The 18767-nt window shown below is 37.1% G+C and overlaps 1 non-coding gene across 1 annotated transcript; it reads right to left on the bottom strand.

Annotated features, from left to right (window-relative positions):
- Window positions 1-16563: 16563 nt before the first annotated feature.
- LOC120281178 lies at window positions 16564-16670 on the bottom strand. Its single transcript, XR_005542510.1, has one exon. It is a non-coding gene; the product is annotated as a small nucleolar RNA R71 (small nucleolar RNA).
- Window positions 16671-18767: the final 2097 nt, after the last annotated feature.

The raw sequence follows: 18767 nt of genomic DNA on the forward strand, positions 1-18767 counted from the left end.
CACTTTAAGGGAGTATTCATACAATCAATCTCACGCCCGACCCACGGGCCCACGGGACGTGACAATCACCGTAGCAATCCCGAGGGATAACCCGCCACTCAACTCTCAGGATACCACAAGGCTGATCAATACACATGGAATTCAACAATAGTAATAATAACAACAACAACAATAATAGTAGGATACAGAAATTATAGAGGTTCACAAGTAACAACAACAACAGTAGGATACAAAAAATATAGAGGTTCACAAAATACACAGGGAAACAACCCTAACAATAGTAGGAGATAGTAATACACAAAAGTTTAAGAGCATTTAAATACTAAACCATGCAACAAGGTTTTCTACACACTAGTGGATCCATAAGTCTTATAACATGTTCCACGACAACAACATACATGAACTAAAGGAAATACAACAGAAGATAGAACATAAGTAAATGCCAAGTACGTTGCCACACAGCCACACCTACTACCTGCAACAGACTGGGAGGAAGAAAGCGGGATGAGTAACTCAAGTTACTCAGTGAGGGGAGGTTAGCACAACTTTAGCTGAAATACACCAATAGCAATAATAATAAAAATAAATCATCAAAATAAATGCTTTACCAAAATAATACTAGTTTAGAAACATTATTACATATAATAGAAGTCTTCAAAAGAATTAAAATAAGATAATAATATCTAGAAAACCCTTTTTACCCCAACTAGGGTTTACAACACAAAAATCATAAAACATGGTTTTGAAATAAACATAATACCCAACACTCACCCAACATAACATGGTCTAGAAAACTCTCTAAACCTTCGTCGTGGCCATGGCTAGGTTCAGAGCCGTCAAGGTACTCATGCCCTTGACGTTGACCCATCAGTTCACCGGTTGGTGACTCCGGCTACCCGATGAATATCCAGTCAAGGCTCTACACTCCCACCTGAACTGGCCCTCGTAGTAATCAGCCAGTGAACACGCCACCTCAACAGGATGGCCGTGGAGACCGCCTACTACAGCAGGATATCACTAGAACAAATCACCACAATAAACATAACTCCACTCGGAGTACAATATCCATCCATAAATCAATAATACCTCAGCCGTTTGCACGAGGACAAGATAAACACATAAGCAAAGCCCAAACTTTTAATACAAAATAATTTGCAAGTCCCTAACACAAGAAGCACCAAGGAAATCCTTTCCTTTCAACAATTCAAATCAAAGATTTCCACAACAAATCTCAAGTTTCATACAAGAAAAAGAATTTCACAAACTCATGGATACATATATCAATCACAATTTCCATGATAACAAATCAAAAGCCAAAAGACACATCCAAGATTTTCTCAACAAGAACTATCATTCACAAAAATACCAAACAAGTATAAATCAATAAAACATACTTGAAACATGATATGCATATATATATATATATATATAGCTATTGGCATTCTGCTAATAAAGCTATGCTAAATAATTCCACTCACCAGATTGGCAATTTGTCTTCCTCGCAAGCTACTCCTCGGCTAAGTCTTTGCCCCAAGCCAAGCTTCTTCTCCTTGCCAAAGCATAACAAAACACAAAAATATTTAACAAAAACAAAAAAAAAAGAAAAACCCTAAGTTTTCTAACAAAGAACCCTAATTCGATCCTAGGGTTAGCTCAAAACTAGGTTTAAAGGTTACCAATGAATTTCTAGGGGTTTCTAGCTTCATTCTAATCCAAAGAAATCAAAGAAACAACCAAAGATTGCTGGTGCTACAGTAACCTCGGAATTACTACAGTAAAACCGGGCCTTGAACTATGATTTTCTCCAAATTTACAACACCAAATCAAGAAATTTCATCACAAGCATTCTCACACATGAACAATAAGTCAATGGCTTCAATTTAAGCCTACAGGACCAGGCTTCTACAACAACAGATCGCTACAGAACCAGGCTGCTACAGGACCGGTCTGCTACAGAATTAGGCTGCTATAGTACGGGCTGAAAAATCTATAGAAATGGGCTATATCAATCTACAGTAAAACCTGTTTATAATAATCAATGCATTCAAGATTGGAACTCAACAAAAACATCAATTAATGAAAGCATAATAACAAGGTTAAATGAAACGAGTACATCCTAGGGTTCACAATCCAAGTACCCACTAGGGGGTTTACCTCTCCATGGTGCTAATTACAATCAATGAAATCGAATGCAAAAGCAATAAATCCATAGAAAACCCCCTCGATAGTCGTGACGATGGTCTTGTGGAGAGTCCTCTACTCGTCCAAAGGTCCCTTTGTACGGCCTAGGATACACCTCGCTGGATCGGTGCTGACAAAAGCTCTTCCACTAACATTCTTCCAAATGGAGCATGAGGTCAGAGCCGTAGAACCTCTCCCAATCCCTAGCCAATACCTCTCAAAACCCTAGCCGCAGTCCTCTCTCAAGTTGGGGAAAAGATGGAGAAAAGAATGCTTAAATAGGGGATGAAATTGGCTTTTAAAGGGCTGGAATTGGGAATCCACACGCCCCTATGGATATTCCACACGGGCTTGTGGAATTAACACACGGGTGTGTGGAATTTCCACATGCCCGTGTGGCTTCTCTAGCCAACTCCTTCTTCGGCCGGCTGTAAACAGTACCTGCTACAATAATTTGCTACAGTGTTGCTACAATGCCCTCCTACAGTACCGGTCCGAAACATTCCCGAAACCATGCTTTCATCGAGGTAACGTAAACATGCACACATTTACATTGTAGATCGCTTTGTTTCTTCAATGAACGGCAGTGTTGGTGGAGATCTTATTACACATGCACAAGCCAGAATACTTAGAATGTGACTGCCATTGTGTCCCTCCAAATCATTGTGCTAGGTTGAATACAGGAGGTTGTCACACATTCTAGCATCTTGAACCCGACTTATGTCTTCACGTTTGAACCTTCTTAAGATTTCCTCCAAATGGTGCACTCACGATCTACATTGGCTTCTTTCTCTAATATTCGGCTTCACAAACCTATATGCATGAAAGTAACATAAATACACACATATTAGTGTTATAACCCGATAAAAGTAATGATCATCATAAGGAAAGAACAGTTTAGATTCTTGTCACACAAGCACTTATCTGAAATACAAAGTCCTACGTTGTTTTAGGATGAGCACGGGTAGAGCAGTCCCATGCTCAAGCCATGATTTTTTCTATTTTTATCATCCGAAGCATTTTAGGATGAGCATGGGGGAGCAAGATAGTGCGTACCAATGAGCATGGTTTTCGAGCTTCTTGTACGACTGTGCTTTGCTGCCTGATGTCCTAATAAGTTTTCTAAAGATAATCATAGGGAGGAAGCACGGGGTAAGCACGACCATGTTTTTCCTTGCCTCTTTTGCCCAATCTTGTGCACACGCCCATGCCTTAGCCGTGCTTCAGCGTGACCGATCGACTTCCCTCTCTTTTCCTTATAATTCAGCCACCACCATTCATTTGTTTCATCCCTCTATCATATTCATGTGTTTGCCTCATTTTGTATGTGGTAATTCAAATTTTTCATATATATATTTATATATGTATATATTTTTTTCCTCATGTTTCAATGTGTTTTCTAGAGTAATTTTCATGTGTGAGTGTGCTTAAGAATGTCCCAAGTCATTAGAACAAAAAATGATGTCAATCGGACACCAATTGAGTTGTTTAGAGCCATTATAGTATAGGTTGAATGGGCATGACGGGGTCCATATGGGCTGGATACATCCTGGTATAAAAATTCCAGAAATTTTAAACGCCCTTTTTCTCATCTTTTTGTCATTCATTTTTATACCTTTCCTTAAGGCCTTTTCTCTTCCTCTTTCCACCTCCTCTAGCAACCTCATCCCCACTTCTCAAACCCATCATCCCTTGCTTTGAATAAAGAAGAAACTTGAAGATCTCTTCTTCCTCTCTTGTGAAGTGCTTTCCTTAGGATTTTGAGAAGGTTTGAGGTAATGATGTGTTTTATTTGATCTTCTTCTTCGCCCTTTCTCTTATTTGGATTTTCTTTGAAGTTATTGATGGATAATCATGGGTTTCATTTGGATTTAAAGAATAGAAGAAGTTTGAAGTTGTATAACCTTAAATCCATTGAGATTTGAGAAAGATCTTTCATGTTCTAAATTTGGGTTACTGTAGCACCGAACCAAGTTTGGTTTGTTTTGCTCTTTTTGTTAATTTTGAGGGTTGTGAGATTTTTATTCTTGTTAGATCTTCTTGCTAGAGTGTTTAGCAAACCCTAGGAGCATGTATTTTTCCTTTTTGAGCATTGTTCTTGACTTCAATTGATCAAGTCATTGATGAGTTTTCCTTGCTTGTTTGGTTGTTCAAATGCTTCTAGGAGGTGAGACTTCAATAAAGGGGAAAAATCCAGTGGAGAAGTAACACCGGGGTATTTTAGCTCACATAGTTTGTGAGTTGGGATTTACTAAATCATGGGCAATAAATCATGCGTGCTTTCTAATCCTTAAATTGCTTGCCTTTGAATGATAAACTTCTTGTTGTTAAAACTCTTGAAATGTTTTCCATGGGATCTAGAAATCATGATGATTTATGACTTGGCTTAATTTCATGATTGGTGGTAAAGATTATATATATTATTTGTTGTTTGGAAACCCTATGTTTTCAAATATATGTTTTCAAGTTTTGTATTTTCAAGAGACTTGATATTCTTGTCATAATGACCAAAAAGGCATGTATGAACCAAAATGAATTTCCTTTTGATGATGATATATTCGAAGTATATTTTCAAAGAATACTCTTGTATGATGTCCTTGATGAAAATGGTTTTATTGATTATGTTATAATCATGTTATTCACTCTTGGAGTGAAAGTTTCTTACATGAAAACTTGTGATCTCTTGATGAGACTTATGCTATCATATTGATGTGTATATTGAACCTACCGGCTGGATTGTTATTTAAATGCTTTGATGGTGACATGGGGGGATCCCTAATACCGACTGCAATAAGGGTTAGAGTTACCATGGGCTGACCTAGTTGGTGTGGCGTGGAGTACTCAAATGAGGTTTCACCCTTTCAAGGGGCGCGTAGAGAGCCTGAAAAGGTGTGCAGGGTTGGGTGCCTGGATTCACCACACAGGTTTGCCAATGCCCAACTCCAAGATACGTGCATCTTGTTGGTTCCTAACCTAACCGAGGCCTAGGTTAGCGAATGGAGGATTTTCAAGGCTAGTTGTGATACTATTGATTATTCTAAATTGTTAATTTATTTATTTTAAAACGCTCTTAGCTATGAGTTATTAAAGAAATATATGAATTTGGATTTCATACTTGTATAGATTCGGTGATGATGTAGAAGGTGTTTATCATTTATTTCTTATGTTATACTTGTTATTTAAAGTATTTTAAATACTTTGAGAATCGAAGCATATTTTGGCATTTTATTTTTATTAAATCATGTATGAGATGTAGTTCCATGTTTAGCCCCTCACCGAGTAACTTAGTTACTCATCCCCTCTTCTTTTCTCTCCAAGGTGATAGCACAACGCGAGTAAAAGTATGAAGTACTTGGCAGAGTTAATTTTGTGATTTTCTTAAGCTGTGTATGATACTTAAAATATTTGGCTTGTATTAGAAGGATCTACTAGGATGCTATACCTTCATATTTGGTTTTACTTCTCTTTGATATTCCTAAATGTGTCAGTCAGGACCAAGTGATTTACGAGAGTTATACCAAGTGTTTTGGGAGATGTTATCCTTATTGTTATGCTTTCTCTATTGTGATTATCCATGTTTTTATCTTGTGTTTCAATGTTGTTCTTGTGTAGTAATGTTGTTGTATGTCCTCATTGTTAAATTATTTCTTGTTGTTATAGAATATTGTGCAGGGAACAGGGTAGCCTTACGGCGATTTAGGGTTGGTGCAGGTGTTTGACCTCCCTTGGGTTGTCATGGTGGTATGTCATGTGTGGGACCCGCGGGACGGGGCGTGACATTGTAGCTTTCTTCTTTGTTAATTAAATCCTAGTTCAACCCGTCTTCTCCTCAACTCCGGTAAGCTTTAACCATTTACCATTTTAGGAGAGTTGTTTTAGTGCAGTCTCAATCTCTTTGCTACAATGTTTTAATCCTTTTGTGTCATTGGTTGTACTATTTTTATTCATTTTCCCAGGCCAGTGGGCCTGCTGGATTTTTGGGGGTTTTTAGGGAAGATGGCTATTCTAGAAACATGGTTGTGGTTATTCACAGGCACACCCGTGCTTAGCTTGGATTTCTGAAAACCAATTGAATTCGAGTTGTTTGTTCTTGTAGATAATGTCTAGAAGCCGCACTACAACTAAACCAACTCAACTCTCAAAGGTCATTCGTGGTGATATTCAAGTGAGATTCAAATCACCTATCCATCATGATCGATTTGTTTGACTCTCCAACCATTGATTTGGGTGGCTACGCATCATCGATTTGGATGCCCTACATCTTTCCAATCAATTGAGGATGTAGAAAGACTTTTGAATGTTAGCGCATGGTAAAATGCTCTCACTATTAATGAGTTGACTTACCATGAATTAACTTTATGGTTTCTCTTTATGTTTAGCATGATATCCATTTTCAAATTCATGAGCATGAATATCATTTGAGTTACACAGAGTTCACACTCTTCTTAGGGTCTCTATCATCAATAATACACCAGCACCAATGTGTACCGACATCTTCATTCTTTTCAACCTCGTGGAGAGCTAGAAAATCATTATTGGAAGAGGTTGAACATTGGTAGTAGTCACTTCACACCTGGGGTATCCAGGACCTCATCTATCAAATCACCTGCACTCTGATACATGCACACTTTGCTTAGCGGAATAGTTATTAGTCGAGCAGTAGTGCTTTTGCTATTACTTAGTATGAGTTCTACTATCTACATAATATGGTTGATAATGTCCCCTATCATTTGTGATTTTTTATAGCTAAATAACTTTATCATCAAGCCACCGACCCTCAAGCAAGAACTATCTTCTTAGACCCATTCATTACTCGTCTCATCAAAGGAATAGGCTTGTTTGACTGTGTGGATTGGATGACCATTGTAGGCGGATATAACCCTATCATTTTTCACAGTCTGCAAAAGTTTGGCATACCAATGGTAATAACTTTAGAGAAAGGTAACACCTTCACACAAACACAAGCACTAGACTCCTTCCCTGTGACTGCGGACCGACAGAGATAACCCCCAACGGCACATGCCTCCTCTAACTCAACTAATCAAGTCATTTGTTCTTCATCAGCGTTCAGGTGGCTATAGAGGAGCGTAACCAAGATTACAGAGCACCTAGGTCTTATTTTATCTTTTGAACCAGTTTCCCTTTCAGACCTTCATGCCATAGGGTAGTGGACACTACTGACCTTAGAGCAGGTGATGCCAGTGTCTCCTCCTAGGTCTAAACTGACATTTTGGTTTGTTTACTTTATGCATTTACTTTCCGCATTCCCAATTCTTGTTTCTTTTGTTTTGTTTTGAATGTTGAGCTTCACTTGTGTTGCTCTTGTCTCATCTCAGGGATTGTGTGGTTGAATGGCTATTGGAATGCACATTAAGAGCGGCAACATCGCTCTTCACATTCAAGAAAGTCATTAGAATCCCTATTTCTTTGTACCTTCAATCATTGGTATTTGTTTCATATGCTTGTACATTGAGTCCACTGTTCAAGTGTGGTGGAGGGTTTTGATTGTTTTTCTATTACATGATTGCATATTTTATGACGATCTATGATTGGCATAGTTAGAATTTCTTAAGTCAAGAGGGAGTTATCCTTGTTAAGGTTATTATTATGAGCCAAATTGTTTCACTCACTCTTATTTTCAAAACCTAGATCAATTCACATTACCCTGGTGGTGGAGCAACTTTTTTTGGGTTGATTTTCTTTCAGAGACTTGTGTGTGTTCTCTTTGTATTTTTTTTCTTAAAATCTGGAAGTCGGATTCCTTTTAGGATGTCGTACCAGTTGTTTGTAATTTTGTGTAAAAAGTTGGTAAAAAGAGGTATCGCCCTTAATGAGTGAAAGCTGCCCTTGAGTAGTTAAATTTTAGGTAACACAAGTGTACATTTAATGAACTACTAGGAGAAAAGGCTACCTTTAGGGTGTATGAAGCTACTACACAGTTAGTTGAGTAAGAACTTTAGTCTCTATTGTTTTTGTCAACCTGGTGTCATGGGGCACTCAACCTAGGGTTTGCACACATTCACAAGGTTTTTGAAGTAAGAGTATAGTTTTTATTTGAGCATTCTTCATATTTTCCTTAACTGCCATTGGTTACTCCAGATTTTGGAATTTTCTATAGTTTTGAGAGAAGAGGTCATGCACTCATCCTTTTCATATATTAAGTTGATTGAGATTGCTTTGAGGACAAGCAATGATTCAAGTGTGGGGTATTTGATGAGTGCATTTCATATCATATTTTGCATACGTCTAATGCACTCTTTTGCTTGTCTTTTAGAACTTTTTTGTTTATAAATGATGCTATTCTAGATATGTTTTCTCATGGTGTGGGATTTTAGGGCTCAAAACACATAATAGTGAAATAAGTGATAAAATAAACTAAAGAAGCATAAAATCTCTGAGTGTCCAAGACAAGCACGGGAGGACCATGGTGTTGCTACCTACATATGATTTTCTATGGAATGAAGCTATCTTACTTTTTAGCATGAGCATGGACAAAGCACGAGCGTGCTTTTTTCCTATGAATATCTCTGGTAGGGAGCTTTTTGTGCTTTTCAGGGGAAGCATGGTCTGCGTGCCCCTTTCATCAGCGTGGTTAAGCTGAGGACAGGGAGAGAATGACTGTGCTCTTCCCATGATTTTCTCTGGATGAAACTTAGCCATTTCATTCAGAAGTCCCAAAACTTGCACGGCCTCAGGAAGACTGTGGCCAGGCCTTGTTGAGCACAAAAAGCCGTTTTTATCTGACAAATCTAGGATTTTGAAATTGACGCATTCCTTGCCTCTGTGTACTGCAAGTGAAGGGGTTCGTCGAAGTAATAAAATACCCCAGTGAGTGGGTAGTCCAATCCATAGGGAATAGTTGCTCGGAAGCACAAGTCTTTGCTATTTAACTACAGTGACAACCAAGTTGCGGAATTGATTCAAAATATCAATGCAAATAAGGATAAAAAGAAAAGAGAACAACCAAGAGTAAGAAGGAGAGGTAATCGATAGGAAAATGGTGTACTCGGACAATGCTCACCAAAGGGCTATTGTTTCAAATGCAAGACTAATATTATATCTCCTAATTAAAGTTTAATGAGTCGTGGAAATCCAAAGACAATGGTCCCAAAACCTAAGGTCAACCATGACAAGCCCTCTACACTATGCCCTAGTGGAAAGTAATACCCTGAACACCTCACATTGTGTGGGACTGCTTGAAGCTCTAGGGGATTTCAAGTGATAACTATATTCCCTAGTATAGATCTAAACTTTTGGTCCAGGAGAAAAGACCTCTTATTGTGATTAAGCCCCAACACCAAGGATTACTTCAACACTTTACTCTATTGCTGGCGCAACTAAGCCCTAGTGGAGTTTGTCTCTTGGCACTTCACTCTATCGTGATCGCAAAGAACTCTTGGAATGTAGAGGTAGGATAAATCACATCGGAAGGGAAAGTGGACGTTCCGCTACCTCTTGACTTACACTCTCAACCCTCAAAGTCTAATCCTAATGAAGTTGTCACCCCTTCAAAGGATTACCTAGATAGATTCTCAACCATAGTGTCACTCTAAGGGAACTCAATTAAAACATCAATTAATGAAAACATAATAAGAATCAATGAAACAAAATCATCCTAATGTTTACAAGTCTAAGCACCCACTAGGGGTTTTGGATCTCCATTGAGCAATACAAAATTGACAATGAAATTGAAAGAAAATGCAAGCAATCTATAAAGAAAAGCCCCTTGTAGTCTGTATTGATGGTCTTGCGGCACTGCCTCGTCTTCTCCATTGGTTTCCTTGTCAAACCTAAAGCACACCTCGCAAATCGATGCCGACAAAGGCTCCCCTAATAGTTGTCCTCCAAAGGAACTCGATGTCGAATGCCATAAGAAGGCTCCAAAAACCAAGCAAAAGCCTCTCCAAACCCTAGCCGCGCTCTCCCCAAAATATGGGCAAAAGATAGGAAGAAAATCCCTAAATAAAACTCTCAAAGCAGTAGTTATAGGGTTGGAATCGGGCATCCATATAGGCTTGTGGAATTTTTCAGAAATTCTTTTCCTATACGCTGTGAACAGTAACTACTACAGTATTTTGCTACATTAAACTGCTACAGTACTTCATCGAAATGCTCCTGAAGTCACTTTTTTTATCGAGGTCATATAAATGGGCACACATCCATATGGTAGATCAGGTCATGTTTCAATGAAACCACATTGACGAAGCTCTTGATAATATTGCACAAGTCGGAACATATGAGTGTGACTACCTTTGTGCCCCCCACTTGCGTATTCACTTGAGTATAACGGAGATTGGCACAAACCCACATGTCTTTGAGCATAACTTGTGTCTTCACTTTTATTCGATCTAAGAACATCATCAACAATTGCGTCCATGATCTACTTTTGCTTCTTTTCTTCCAAACTTGTCTCCACAACCCTAATTGCACAAAAGAACACAAAATACACACGAATGAGCTATAAAATCTAATAAAAATAATGCTCAATGTAAGAAAAGTATACTTCGTTATGAACACAAATATCTTTGGTTTGGAAGTTTTCTTCTCTGGTGTAGGAGCACTCAAAAGGATAATAATCAGTCTTCATCACATCACCTAACAAGATAAAAGTTGAGTTAGAGGTACCAGAGAAGTGGAGTTTGCTTATTCCATTGAGTTCTTGATGTACAATTGAAGATATCTTTGTAAAAAGCGGAAGTCATGATTTTTCTACTTAATATATTTATTTCTTTCTCTCAATTGTATGAATTCATAAGGGGCTAACCATCCTGGAATTTTGAACTATGTTGCTTAATTTACTTTGACTACTTATTTTTAATGTCTATGGAGTTTTATTGCATTCTTGTGTTATTTCATGTGTTGCATATCTTGGTTTGCTTGATTTGCATAGTTGCCTTAGCAAAACTTGGTGTGTGTTGATTATCGTAGTTGTAATTACCTTGCGTATTTGCAAAACTTGGTGTGTATGAGACCCATAGTTGCATTAGCAAAACTTAGCTTATTTGAGAACTGTAGATGCAGCAAAGCTTTTTAGCACCCACAAGAATATTAGAATGTACCTTGGTAGACATTAAACTCAAGTTAGTACACTGAAGCAAATAGGGACTGTTCCGGGGCATTGCCCTCTTGTTGTCAAAGAATCAACCCTAGTCTTCCTATTATTTCCATTCCTTTCTTTATTTCATAGTTAGGTAACTTTTTTATTACATGTCCTTTGATTGACTAGATATTAGAAGATTAGTAAGTACTAGGAGCCCAATCCCTGTGGTTTGACAACAACCCTCACGGGGTACCACTTTATTACTTCTAACGATCCGTGCACTTACAGAGAGTAGCATCATCATTTATTGAAAAATATAGATATTGAACTTAGCTTTAAAATAAAATAAAACCAACTCAGTTAGATAATAAAGTAGAAATTTATTACAGATTAAGCGAACATGCATCTAAAAACTTATGTGTAGGTACAACAAAATCAGACCGATGACAAAAATCATGTCATTCATTTTGAATTTCAATCTTTTTTCCTTCATCAAAAAGATGAATGTAGAGCTTTTGCTTTCAAATAAAATAAAAATCAACTCAATTAGATAATAAACTTAGAAGGTTATAACTGATTCAGCGTAATTGTATCTATAAACTCATGTATATCTACAACAATCATTCAAGTCACAAAAATCAGATTGCTAGCCTGCCATTCATTTTTGTATTAAACTTAAAAATTTGTCCTACATTAAAAATAATAGATAGTAAACTTATCTTTCAAATAAAATAAAATTAATTCAATTGGACAATAAATCAGAAAGTTACGCCTAATTCAGTGTAGCTACATCAATAAAGTCATGTGTTTTTAAAACAAACAGACCAATGACAAAAATTAAATTGCTAACCTGTCATTAATTTTAAATTTCAAAATTTATCTTGCATAGAAAAGATAGATGTTTAACTTAGCTTTCAAAAAAAAATAAAAATAAAATCAATTGGAAAATAAACTAGAAAGTTATGATTGATTCTATATAGCTGCATCTACAAAGACATGTGTAGCTATAACAATCAAATCAATGAAACAAATCAGATTGATAATCTATCATATAGTTTGAATTTTAAATTTTATCCTCCATAAAAAAGATAGATGTTGAACTTAGCTTTCAAGTAAAATAAATATCAATTTAATTGGACAATAAATAAAAAAGTTATGACAGATTCAACGTAGTTGCATCTATAAACTCATGTGTAACTACAACAATCAAATCGATGATAAACCTCAGATTACTAACATGTCCTTCAGTTTGAAATTCAAATCTAGTCCTCCATCAAATAGATATATGCTGATCTTAGCTTTAAAATAAGATAAAAATCAACTCAATTTGACAATAAATTTGAAAGTTATGACTGATTCAACATAGCTTGATTTATAAACTGATGTGTAGCTATAACAATTAGACTGGTGATAAAACTCAGATTGCTAAACTATCATTCATTTTGAATTTCTAAATTTGTCTTGTATGGAAAATATAGAGGTTGAGCTTAGCTTTCAAGTAAAATAAAAAGCAATCCAATTGAATGATGAATAAGAAAGTTATGACTCATTTAGCATAGCTGCATCTATAACTCATGTGTAGCTATAACAATTAGACTGGTGACAAAACCTACATTGCTAACCTGTCATTCATTTGTCCTTTATCAAAAAGAAATATGCTGACCTTATTTTAAAATCAAACAAAAATCAACTTAATTTGACAATAGATTAGAAAGTTATAACTGATTTAGTGTACCTACATATATAAACCAATGTGTAGCTACAACAATCAGACTGTTGACACAAATCATTTACCAACTTGCCTTTTATTTTGAATTTCGAAATTCTTCCTATACTAAAAAGATAGATGTTGAACTTAGTATTCAAATAAAACAAAAATCAACTCAATTGGACAATAAATTAGAAAGTTGATTTTTAACTTAGCTTTGAAATGAAATAAAAATGGACTCAATTGGACAATAAATTAGTAAGTTATGTCTAATTCAATGTAGCTGCATCTATAAACTCATGTGTAGCTACAACAATCAGACCAGTGAAACAAATCATTTTGCTAACCTATTATTTATTTTGAATTTCACAATTTATCTTGCATATAAAGGATAAATGTTTAACTTAGCTTTCATACAAAAAAACTCAACTCAATTTTACAATAAATTAAAAAGTTATGACTAATTGAGTGTAGTTGTATCTATAAACTCATGTGTTACTACAACAATTAGATAGGGGAAAAAGTTAGATTGCTAACCTATTATTAATTTTGAATTTAAAAATTTATCCTCAATAGAAAAGATAGATGTTTAATATAGCTACAAAATAAAACAAAACTTAACTTAATTGGATAATAAATAGGTAAGTTATGACTAATTTCTCATAGCTGTATCTACAAACTCATTGTAGCTACAACAATCAGACCATTGACACAAATTTAATTGCTAAAATAACATGCATTTTGAATTTCAAAATTTGTCATCCATAAAAAAGATAAATGTTAAACATAGATTTCAGATAAGTAAAGATCAACTAAATTAGACAAATAAATTAAAAAGTTTACGACTGATTCACTGTAATTGCATCTATAAACTCATGTGTTGTGATAATAAACACACCTATGATACAAATCTGATTGCTAACGTATTATTCAGTTTGAATTTAAAATTTTTTCGTCCATCCAAAAGATAGATGTTGAACTTAGCTATTTAATAAAATAAAATAAAAATGAACTCCATTGGATGATAAATTAGAAAGTTATGATTTATTCAGTATAGCTGCATGTACTAACTCATGTATAGCAGCAACAATCACACTGAGACACAAATCAGATTGCTAACCTATCATTCATTTTGAATTTCAAACTTTGTCTTACATGAAAAAGATAGTTGTTGAACATAGGTTTCAAATAAAATGAAATCAAATCAATTGGAAGATAAATTCGAATGTTATGATTGATTTAGCACAGCTGCATCTATAATCTCAAACATTGCTAACTGATAAGTGCTTGTCTATTAGTAATAAAAAGTATTCTTTTTTTTTATGATGAGCATTACTTTTATTAGATTTTAGCACTAATATATGTGTATTTGTGTTACTTTTGTGCATGTATGATTGTGGAGCCAAATATAGAGGAAGGAAGATGAAGTAGATTACGATTCCACTTTGTTGATGAAATCTTGGAGTGAATAAATATGAACACACAAGTTGTGCTTGAAGATATGTGAATATGTGCCAACCTCCTTGTGCTCAAGCAATTACATGGTTTGGAGGGGCACAAAGGTGGTCACATTTGTGTATTTTGACTTGTGTAATGCTAGGAAGATCTTCGTCAATCTTATCCCTTATTGAAGACGCGAAAGGATCTACAACATAGACGTGTGCTTGTCTATGTTGCCTTGATAAAAAGTGTGGATTCGGGAGTGGTTTTGGTAGAATACTGTAGCAAGTTACTGTAGCATGAAAAGTGTTGATTCGGGAGTGTATTTAAGTCGTGATTTCAGCCTGAGAAAAGAATCCTTTTCCCATATTTTTTTCCCCATCTCTTCACCATCTTTGGAGGCGGCCACGGCTAGGGTTTTGGAGAGGCTTTGGCTAGGTCTTTCGGGAGGTTTCACGGCCTTCGACATTGCGTTCCTTTGGAAGAGAGTTATTGGGGAAGCTTTCGTCGACATCGATCCGGCGAGGTGTGCCCTAGGCTTGAGGAGAGGACCTTTGGAGAAGGCACGACCATTCCACAAGACCATCGACATGAAGACTGAGGGGGTTTTCCATGGATTGCATATCTTTACTTTTGATTTCATTATTGATTGTGTTGTGCTCCATAGAGAGCTAAACCCCTAGAGGGTACTTGGACTTGTAAACCCTAGGATGATATTGTTTCATTGACCTTTTATTATGCTTTCTTTAATTGATATCTTTAATTGAGTTCCAATCTTGAATGCTTGTTGGGTTGATTTTTCCCTTAGAGTGACACTAGTGCTGAGAATCCATCTTGATAGCCTTTTTGGATGAGTGACTCACCATAAGGGTTAGACAATGCTAGGTTGGAGAGGGTTGAGAGGATGAGTCGAGAGGTAGCGGAATATCCCCTTTCCCCTCTTTTGTTATTTATTCTACCTCCACGTTCCAAGAGTACTTTGCTATCACTATAGAGTGAAGTGCTAAGAGACGAACTCCGTTGGGGCTTAGTTGCGCGAGCAACAGAGTGAAGCATTGAAGTAATCCTTAGTATCTAGGGCTTAATTGTGACTAGGGTCTTTCACCTGGACCAAAGGGTTAGATCTACATTAAGGGAATAGGGTTTATCACTTGGAGTCACTAGAGCTTTAAGCAACCCCATATAGTCTGAGGCGTCAAGACTGAGCGATTTTTCTATCAGGGAATAGGGTAGGGTTAGTCACGGTTGACCTTATGTTTGGAGACGTGTGTTTTAGGATTTCCACGACTCATTAAACATCAATTAGGAGACATAATGATTGGTCTTGCACTTGAAACATTAGCCCTAGGATAAGGAATGTCCGGGTACCCCACTTTTTGTCGATTGCCTCTCTTATCATTAACTTGCATTTCCTTTTCCTTTTCTTAGTTCTTTGTGCATTGATTCTTGTTCACATCACCATCGATTTATCTTCACTTACTTAGATAGCAATATTTGTGTTTTTGATCACTATTCCCTGTAGATATGATAACCCACTCACCTAGGTATTATTACTTCGACAAACCCATGCACTTGCATTACAACAAGCAAAAGGGTTGTTTGTCAAATTTTTGGCACCGTTGCTGGGGAATAGGCGTTTTCGAAGCACTTTGCACTTTGCTATTTTAACTATTCACCATTTATTCTATTTCACACTTTCTTATTCTTCCATCATTCTAATTTGTTCTTCTTTCTTTAGTTGCAGCTCCAGGTTATCACCCGAGGGAACCCTCGATATTGGTTGAAGAAGATCCTAAACTTGAACGAACACTTCGTAGAAGGGGTAAAGAACTTGTGTAAGAACAAAATTATTCAGCTTAAATAGAGGGTGAAGAATTTGAAAACATGGCTGAACAAGAGGGCCAACGAAGAACACTTTCAGATTTTGTTAGACCTACTATTCATGGGACACTATTGAGCATTGTGAGGCCACCTGGTAGCACCCTAGAATTTTGTGTTAAAGCCAGCTTTTATTCAAATGGTTCAAAAGATCAATTGGGTTTCTAATGATGCAATTCGCTTGAGGCCTTTCCCATTCTCTCTGAAAGGAAGGGCCAAACAGTGGCTCCATTCATTGGCAAGAGCTTCCATCACAACATTGAAGGAAATGGTCTAAGCTTTCCTTGTAAGGTACTTCCCTCAGGGAAAATCGGTAAACCTTCATAATGGGATATCTTCATTTGTTTAGATGGAGCTTGAAACTTTGTTTGAGACTTGGGAACAATTCAAGGACCTCTTGAGGAAGTGTCCACAACATGGGTTCCCCGAGTGGATGATCATTAGTACATTTTATAACTGGCTGAGCTCAAGCAACAAACAAGTTCTAGATGCCGCCGTAGGAGGTACAATGGGGAACAAGACCCTCGAAGAAGCTTGATAATTGATTAAAGAAATTTGTTTGAAAAGCTACCAATAGAATGCAAGGAGAAAGTGGCTGGACTCCATGAAATTGATGTGGTTACATCCTTGGCAGCCCAAGTAGAGGTATTAAGCAAGAAATTGGATACATTGACTTCACCAATGGTAGCCTCAATCACATGTTGTGATCATTGTGGGGGTTTGCATATGCCATCCGATTGTCCTATTTCGATTGCTACTTCCGCCCCAACTGAACAAGTAGACTTTGTGGGCAATTTGGGAAGATGATAAGGCAATCTTTATAGAAACAACTATGACCAAGGGTGGCTAAACCACCCAAATCTTTCATGGGGAAATCAAGGATAGCAAAAAGTGGTTGCCCCACCAGAATTTCAGCAAACACCTTTGATTCCGGAGAGAGTTTCAAAATTGGAAAGTGGTTTCTCAAAGTTTATTCAATCAAGCGACACAAGGTTCCAAAATATGGAGGCAACAATCCGAAATCACACTGCTTCACTACATAATGTGGAGAATAAACTGGGACAAATAACGAAGTCATTGGAGGAACTTCCTCTAGGAAGCTTGCCAAGTAACACCGAGACTAACCCACGAGAGCAACTTAAAGCGATCACTTTGAGGAGTGGTCGAGAGCTCCAAGAGAAGCTAATTGCCGAGAAAGATTCTGAAATTGCTTAAGAGAAAACCCCCACTTGGAAGGCTGCTGAAATTCCTCTAGATAAGCCAAAAGATAAGGGGCAAGACAAGTAGAAGGGGCCAGCTGTGTCACCCCTTCGTTTGCTCCAAGAATTCCTTATCTGGCACGTTTGAAGAAGGATCAAACTGAAGAGCAAAACTGGAAATTTCTGGATCTCTTTAAACAGATGCACATCAACATTCCGTTCGTAGAGGCATTGTCCCAAATGCCTCGTTATGTAAAGTTCTTAAAGGACCTCTTGACTAAGAAGAGGAAGATGGAGGAAAGTGTGGCTGTGGTATTGGAAGAAAAATTGTTCGGAAATACTACAGAAAAAGTTGCCAAACAAAATGAAATGTCTGGGAAGCTTCATCATACTTTGTGTAATCGTTGGTTTGGGGGAAGAAAAAACTTTGGCAGATTCGGGAGCTATTATAAATGTCATGCAGTACCCATTGTTTCAGAAATTAGGGTTAGGATAACCAAGGCTAATCCGCATGACTTTCATAGTTGGCCGATAGCTACATTTGTCATCCTAGAGGTATAATTGAAGATGTTTTAGTGAAGGTTGATAGCTATATTTTTCTTGCAGATTTTGTTGTGCTTGATGTTGATGAGGATGTGGAGGTTCCATTGATCCTAGGAAGACCTTTCTTACGAACCTCCAAGGCACTTATTGACATGGATGGAGGCGAGATGACATTGCGCATTGGAGAAGAAAAGATCACATATCGTCTTGCCGAAGCAATGAAGCACTCTCTTGACTTTCATGACACTTGTTATTTTTTAGATGTTATTGATGAGATTGTCGATGAGCACCTGCAGGATATGATGTGTCCGGACTAGTACGAGGGATTGCTTGACCAAGAGATGGAGAACGAAGAAGTTAGGATGCTTGGTCTAGATGACAAGGTGCATCCTATCCGGGGATCATGAAGACGATGCTCTCGAAGATGAAGCACTCAAAGAGACGTCACAAGAAACACCCTAAGGCAAATGGCGATGTGGAAGAACGGAGTAAGAGTGACGAACACTTGTGAGGTAACAAACTCAATAACTCCCCTCTACCTTCAAAAGACTATGTTCATCATGCTTTTAAGTAATGGGTAAGAGGGAAACCTTCATTCATGAGCCCCCGTGAAGTAAGGACAGGTACGTCGAGCTAAGTGACATTACACAAGCGCTTCTTGGGATGCATCCCAAGTTTTTACTATTTTTTCTAGGTATTAGTTTAGTACTTCCATGAATAAGAGTTTGAGTGTGGGTGTTTTGATCCTTTACATGCTATTGCTGTATTTTTCTCATGG

The sequence above is a fragment of the Dioscorea cayenensis genome, chromosome 2 (genome assembly GCF_009730915.1).
Source record: "Dioscorea cayenensis subsp. rotundata cultivar TDr96_F1 chromosome 2, TDr96_F1_v2_PseudoChromosome.rev07_lg8_w22 25.fasta, whole genome shotgun sequence".
NCBI lineage: Eukaryota > Viridiplantae > Streptophyta > Magnoliopsida > Dioscoreales > Dioscoreaceae > Dioscorea > Dioscorea cayenensis.